The sequence below is a fragment of the Rhipicephalus sanguineus genome, chromosome 11 (genome assembly GCF_013339695.2).
Source record: "Rhipicephalus sanguineus isolate Rsan-2018 chromosome 11, BIME_Rsan_1.4, whole genome shotgun sequence".
NCBI lineage: Eukaryota > Metazoa > Arthropoda > Arachnida > Ixodida > Ixodidae > Rhipicephalus > Rhipicephalus sanguineus.
This window is the reverse complement of record NC_051186.1, coordinates 21,796,985-21,803,816: the sequence shown is the minus strand read 5'-3', so window position 1 is coordinate 21,803,816 and position 6,832 is coordinate 21,796,985. Positions and strand designations below refer to the sequence as shown.

The following is a 6,832-nucleotide window of genomic DNA, read 5'->3' as shown; positions in this document are numbered from 1 at the left end:
GAAATTGCAAACAGCTCCTTCGACCAAATTAAACTAGACGCTTTGACACGCCTTTTATTACTACCTGTGCAAAGCGAAAACAGCTGACAGCGGCGCCGTTCAAGCCAAGGGCATGGCCAGCATGGCGGTGACAACGCCAGCGTTGCGTGCGGCGTTGAGCAGCCTGCGAAGAGCGCACGCAAGAGGGGCAATTTAGTGTTTTGTATTGTAGCTCCCAGATGGCGCGACAATCTGCTAACTCCCGCAGAATTGGCCAATGGCATGTCCGGGTTTCGGAACGCAGTTTCGCAACTGGTATGATTGAAGAACTCTGTCATGCGATTATGGGCTTCCTTGGCAACCAATACAAGTGCACTTCGAGGAACCCACTAACGCTATAATCATTGTAATTTTGAGAGTAGGGCAGCAGGCACTGCGCCATTTTTCGTCATTTTCGGAGAGCTGGTACCTTGCTAAACGCATGTAAGGCATTATGCGCACTTTGTTGATGCTGTGCCTGATGACGATGAGAATTATGGCAGAGCCCTTTGTAATGGGTTGGAAGCATTCAACAACCTACTCGTTGCGCAATTCGCATTGTGTGACGCCTGGTTACAGAATTCGCGTTGTGCGACGCTTGGTGCTTATTTTACTCTTCTACCATGCTATATTGCATGTGCTAATGTGGTTCCTTCCCGACATGAAGCCTGTATAGGACCTTTTTGCAAAGCAGTTTCAAGCACCGGCATGGCTCAGACACCACTTACAGTACATGTGACGTTAATAAACCGGCAATAAAGAAAAGAAAACCGGCATGGCTCAGAGGTTGAATACTGGGCTCCCACGCTGAGGGCCCAGGTTCGAACCCGTTTCATCCTGGAATTTTTTCTTATTTCGAGCAATACTGATTACGGACACCGGCGGCTGCGGCGGCTGCGGCGGACAATACGGCGCCGAAAACGCCGGTGAAAGATCTCATAACAGCTTTCGCTGCAAAAGTACACGTGCAAATCTTTGGCCGCGAAAGCCAATACCGTTTTCAGGCCGAATGAACGAGGGCCGCTGTCAGTCATCGCTCAGGTCTCTCCTCAATCCACGTATAATCTTTCGCCTTTTACTAAAGATTACCGTGGAAGGGACACTCCAATGAGCCTATAGGCCTTTTGGGAGGCCTTACCCGTTGGGTGAGGCCTAATACTGAAATCGAAGGAAAGATTGTGTAGACATGCTGTTTTTCTATCCTCGGCGCTTTTTCGCGAGACGCTTCGGCGTTCGTCTAAGGATGAAAGCAGGGTCTGCGAGGCGAGCCCACTTCGTTCACTGCGTGATATGATGAGTTCTGTTCATGGTTGCAGTAGGGAACGCTTTGGGCTGGTTGGTTCATGGTAACGAGTGAAAAACAGCGCTAAAGAGACTTCGTCTTTCGTCTCTTTAGCGCTGTTTTCTGGTGTCCTTTCTTGTCCCTTCTTTTCGCACGCTGTGTTTCACTCGTTATCATTCACATGTTTCCGACGCCGGATTTATCGACACACTGGCCATGCTTGTTTATGATGCGCGGTTATGTAGACCGTTATGATTCGAGCATTTGAGGGTTGCGGTCTTGAGACCCCTTTGGATTGGGCCTCTTGCCTGTTGCGTTTTGTACTCGCAGTGGTACGGTGCCCAGCTGCTGACTCAAAAGACGCGGGTTCGATTCCCAGCCGCGGCGGTCGCACTTGGATAGGGGCGAAGTGCTGAAGGCCAGTGTACTTACTGTGCGATGTGAGCGCGCATTAAAGAACCTCAGGTAGTTTAAATTATCCGGATCTCTTGACTACGGTGTCCCTCATATCCTGAGTTTGCCAGGAGAGTACACTAGCTGTGCCAGACACGGTACCTGAGTTGTTTTGGAACGTCAAACCGATCAGTCCCATAAACCAAAGTGGAGAGCAGTTACTGCACCTTCATGAAATGCGTAGTTTTCTAGTGAGAAACTCAAATTGCACCGGGCGCCCTGGTTCGCCGTTTCGCACAATCCTTGTAGCAACTGGGAGCCCCGGTGTTATTTGTCGAAAGTGGCACAAAAATTGGCAGAAACGGCGCACCAGGGTAACACCAGGGCGCCCCAGTGCACTCCTTTGCGATTTCATGAAGATGTCATTGGTTTCGAGCTTGGTTTCGATCACCCCCCAGGGTTTCGATTCTGAAGCAATATGCAATATGTTTAGTACAGTACCACAGTTGCTAGGTGTGCAGAGGCTACAGAAGAGTAAATCATTGTACTGTATATACACGCCGCTGCATTTTTTTTTTCGGGCAATTTCTTGCTTCTCGTTATTATCAGCAACTGTTATTCCGCCGCTGCGCCGACAGACGGCCGGTCAGTCAAACTTTATTAAACTGTGTCACATATCTTTTCTCGTGCAGTATAGCTGTTTGTCGGTGCGTGCATTTAGTAATCATTATTATAATATTTTTCTACCCCACCAAAAGCAAGTAAGCCTATATATGCCAGTGATTATAAAGTGCCGACTCCAATACGGACTACAAATGGCTGTTGCATTGCTTGAAGAAGTATATAGTAACCGTAAAATGCAGTGCAACAGCGCGGCAGTGCAGACCTCTTCAAAGGAAAAGAAGAGAAACTCCTTTCTGGACTGTGGGAGTGCAAAGGCTGACCAATGCTGACGCTGCTTCCGCAGTGCATTTTCGGGGTGTCGCGCATATTTACCACCGCGGTAATACCCTCTGCATACTGCCGCTCACCTGGAAGGCATCAACTCTGCCGGAGTTGATGCCTCAGGCAGTATGCGACACTCCCAGGGTTTTCGTGCGCATAAATACCCGATAAGTGGTCGAGGGTACGACCGCTGCTCTATAGCTGAGTTGGCAAGAGCACCGGGCACGTAATCCCAATTAAGGTCGCAGGTTCGGTCCCTGCCAGCGGCAAGCTGTCTTTTCGTCCACTTCAGTTTCTTCGCATCTATATCACAACTGTTACAATACACTTAAAACAGCACAATCAACGACCCGTATACACCTTCCTTGGCTTCTGCTGGTTTTCATTATCGATGTACAGTAATTACACATAGTCACATACCCAGTTATTTAATGTTGCCACGGAGGATAGATAGCCGCTTGGCATGTTCGGGAAACAGCGCCACCGTTGTGCATGCCACGTGCAGACGATGAAAACAGCCGCTTACTGAAGACCCAAGTGCTGATGTGCTAATACTGTCGTCATAGTTTAATCATCGAAGCATGCTTTCTGGATTGGGAGGAGCAATGACAACTGATCAACGCAATGTTCACTGCAGGCGCTTCATCTAGAATAACCCAGGATAATTCTGGGCTTCCTTATTTTTAGACATTTATTCTTAATTTTCAATGGCTTTAAATTGTTTCGGTAGTTTTGTTAAGCATAATTTCTGGCCTCATACACAATGGCATGCTCTGGCCACTACGCTTCAATACTGGCACAACATTTGCAAAAGCACATTAGTGGGACGGGGGCAAAGTGGCAACCGAAATTATAATTTGTCTATTCGTGCATCAAAATTTGCGAAATTTAGCACATCAGGTATGTAATTCTTTGTGCTAAGGCTCACACTTGTTATAAACCTTTGTGGGGTTCGGATATTCCGTAGAGTAAGGGTGCCTTTTGCGAATCGAATTGAATACCGAACTATATCCGAATCGAAATATTTGAAGTTTCGAATATTCCGGCAAATGCCCATTATTTTTATTGTTGGAGATCGCGTTCAATTGTGAAGGTCGCTTAATTGTGAGTTCATGCTTGTCACACATAACCTTCTTAAAGCCGCGTTGATTTGAGGAGAATAAGTAATTTGGTTCCGCTTGACAGAAGGTGTAAGTTATAATTGCTGTAATAAATGACTTCATATAATTAGCGGAAAATGCACATTGCAGACGTCAGTCAGTAGTTTCCACGCAATTTGTAGCTTAAATGAAAGTGTATACAGACTAAGCCCAGGGAAAAGGAAATAACAAACTTAATTGCCGCTCTTGGGCAATTAAGTTGAACCCACAAGCTCTGCATCACGCGTGTGTTGCACAGTCTACCACTTTTCGCAACAGGGTCGTCCCTTTTGCAATGTCGTCTGTTTTATCGAACAAGGCATGAGCGATACAGAATGAAATACATTTTATCTACGTTGTGTTTTCTAAAAGATAAGTTGTGGGACTTGACGAAAGCCAGCAAAGAACGGGACACGAGAAAGAGGCAGACACACACGCGTGTCCCGTGTCTTTCTCGTGTCCCGTTCTTTTGCTGGCTTTCGTCAAGTATCATGAACCAACTGGCCCAGATCTCAATATGGATATGTGGCGTTTCGTGTAGTGATACACTGCAGAAAATAAGCAGTCCATTTGGTAACATTGAGGAGAACCGAAAGCCCGTGTTCTCACGTGACACTCACTGAAGTATCTTGACGTTTTTAGCCGATTGCATTTATACTTATTTTATTATTTATCAGTACCTTACGGGGCCATGGGGCGTTGTGTAAGGGGGATAGTGCAGCGCAGATACAAAACCGAGATATAAATGTACAATAATACGCGTAACTTCCTATTAATTGTCTTAATTGTCCTCTTTCGCTCACCCAGGCGTCACCATGTGATTGTGACACTAGGTCGCCGAGGGTTAGTTCACATTTGATTCAGATTTAATTCACTTTAACTTGAATTCACGCGTCTTCACATTTGACTCGCATTATGCACTATCACTGCGTGCAAGGCTGCATCCAAGGAGGATTTAATCATCCTTCATCATATCAGTAATTCAGACGATCTACAATGCCACCACCCACTGTGCCGTGTATGCAGGCATGTTGCAGCCAATTTTCCTCCTTGGATGCAGCCTTGCACGCAGTGATAGTGCATAATAATGCGAGTCAAATGTGAAGACGCGTGAATTCAAGTTAAAGCGAATTACATCTGAATCAAATGTGAACTAACACCTCGGTGACCTAGTGTTAGAATCACATGGTGTCGCCTGGGTGAGCGAAAAAGGACAATGAAAACATTAACAGGAAGTTACGCGTATTATTGTATATTTATATCTCGGTTATGTATCTGCGCTGCACTATCCCCCTTACACAACGCCCCACGAGGGCCCCGTAAGGTAATGATAAATAATAAAATAAGTATAAATGCAATCGACTAAAAACGTCTGGCTCTCCCCGGTTTGGCTCGAAACCGGATATGACGTGAACTTCATCAAGCGCGTGACATACTGCCAACTGGGCACTCCGTGGCGACACGGAGAAAACTGGGGAAAATTCAAAACTTACTTAGGGAAAAAGCAGCAAGCAGACGTAATCAACGTTACTAGACGTAATAGCATTAGGTCACGTGTCAGTGACGTCATTCATTGTTCGCGGTGGGAGCCGGACTGCGGCGATACGCGTGTCTCTAGTGGGCCGTGGCTGCACCCAGAATGGAAGCCGTGCGGAGTCGTCGTGCAATTTATATCAACAATTTTAGCTTTTAAACGAAAACGTAGTAAGACATGACATTAGTTCATTAAGAAGTGTACGTTGAAACGGGAAGGAAAGCAATAAGGTCTATTGACGAACTGAAACATTGAGCATTAAAACCCCAAACTTGAAAAAGTACTTGGTGAAACCTTGGCCACGAAGCCAAGTCCGTATTCAGGCGGACTGAACGAGGGCCACTGTCAGCCATCGCTCAGGTCTCTCCTCAAATCCACGTATTAATCTTTCGCCTTTTACTAAAGATTACCGTGGGGAGGGACACTCCAATGAGCCTATAGGCCAATTTTTGGGAGGCCTTACCCGTTTGGGTGAGGCCTAACATTGAAGTCAAAAGAAAGGTTTTAATCTGTGTGAGTTTGCAGTTTACGCTCACCTTCGGACCTTTACTTATCCTTAACTGACTTTGGAATTCACCTAGTGCACCACATTTCTAATCACATACACGCCCTTACTAGGCCAGGTCCCTAGAGTTACTGTATAGCATGTACAGCGGTGAGCACTCTTAGGGTGAACACGCGAGCGCGTGAACACGCGACGGCTCTGTCGGCGCCGCGCGGTCACGGTGGAAACTTCGGCGCCGCGAAACGGTCATCGGTGGAACATTGCGCATACGAAATATGCGTTCTCCACCGCGCGCACGCAAGCGTATCCCCCGCGCGCACGCATATCTATCCCCGACAAGCAAGTGCGCGTGGTGGAAAGAGTGTATGACGCTGCGCGTGGTGGTTTTCAACGATGGCTGTTACGCGGCGCACCTCGGCCAAGCGCTCGCGTGTTTTCACGATGGCACGCGGCGCACCGCTGTGCCGTCGGCCAAGCGCTCTCACCGCAAGGTCCCGAGTGCTCACCGCCCCCTGCAGCTTTACATCGGGCCGCCCTCCCTTGGAGACCGCCCCCTGCGAGCTTTCCGTTCAACCAGGCCCTCCTTTTGGAGATTCGAAGTTTAAATATGTATGGCTCCGCGTTCAACCTTAGTTAGCGCGCGAAGTTTAAATATGTCGCCAGTAACAGAATAGCACTTACGAGTAAATGAAAAAGAATTAAACTACGGAGCACAGAATTAAAAAGTCAAATTACAAATGAGGAATTAAATTCTACGGAGTTCAGCTTCGTCTGGGCTTGCACGTGTTCTGGTTCAGCTTCGTCTGGGCTTGTCCCGAATCGTTCTATGATTCTTACACGCGCATTCTTACAGCATAAAAAAAAACCAACACCAACTTTGATTGCACTTCTCCGTAAAAAAAAACCAACACCAACAGGCCACCTTTTACCGCCACTTTTACCGGCCCTACGATGGGGGGAGGGGGGGGGGGTGGGGGGAGGGGGGGGGGTTTTATCAAGAGATTAAATAATGTTGA

The 6,832-nt window shown here is 47.3% G+C and overlaps 2 non-coding genes across 2 annotated transcripts; both read left to right on the top strand.

Moving 5' to 3' along the window:
• The first annotated feature begins 1,051 nt into the window (after positions 1-1,051).
• Positions 1,052-1,170, top strand: LOC119375670 (U5 spliceosomal RNA). Its single transcript, XR_005180419.1, has one exon. It is a non-coding gene; the product is annotated as a U5 spliceosomal RNA (small nuclear RNA).
• Positions 1,171-5,663: 4,493 nt separating this feature from the next.
• Positions 5,664-5,788, top strand: LOC119375725 (U5 spliceosomal RNA). Its single transcript, XR_005180457.1, has one exon. It is a non-coding gene; the product is annotated as a U5 spliceosomal RNA (small nuclear RNA).
• The last annotated feature ends 1,044 nt before the right edge of the window (positions 5,789-6,832 follow it).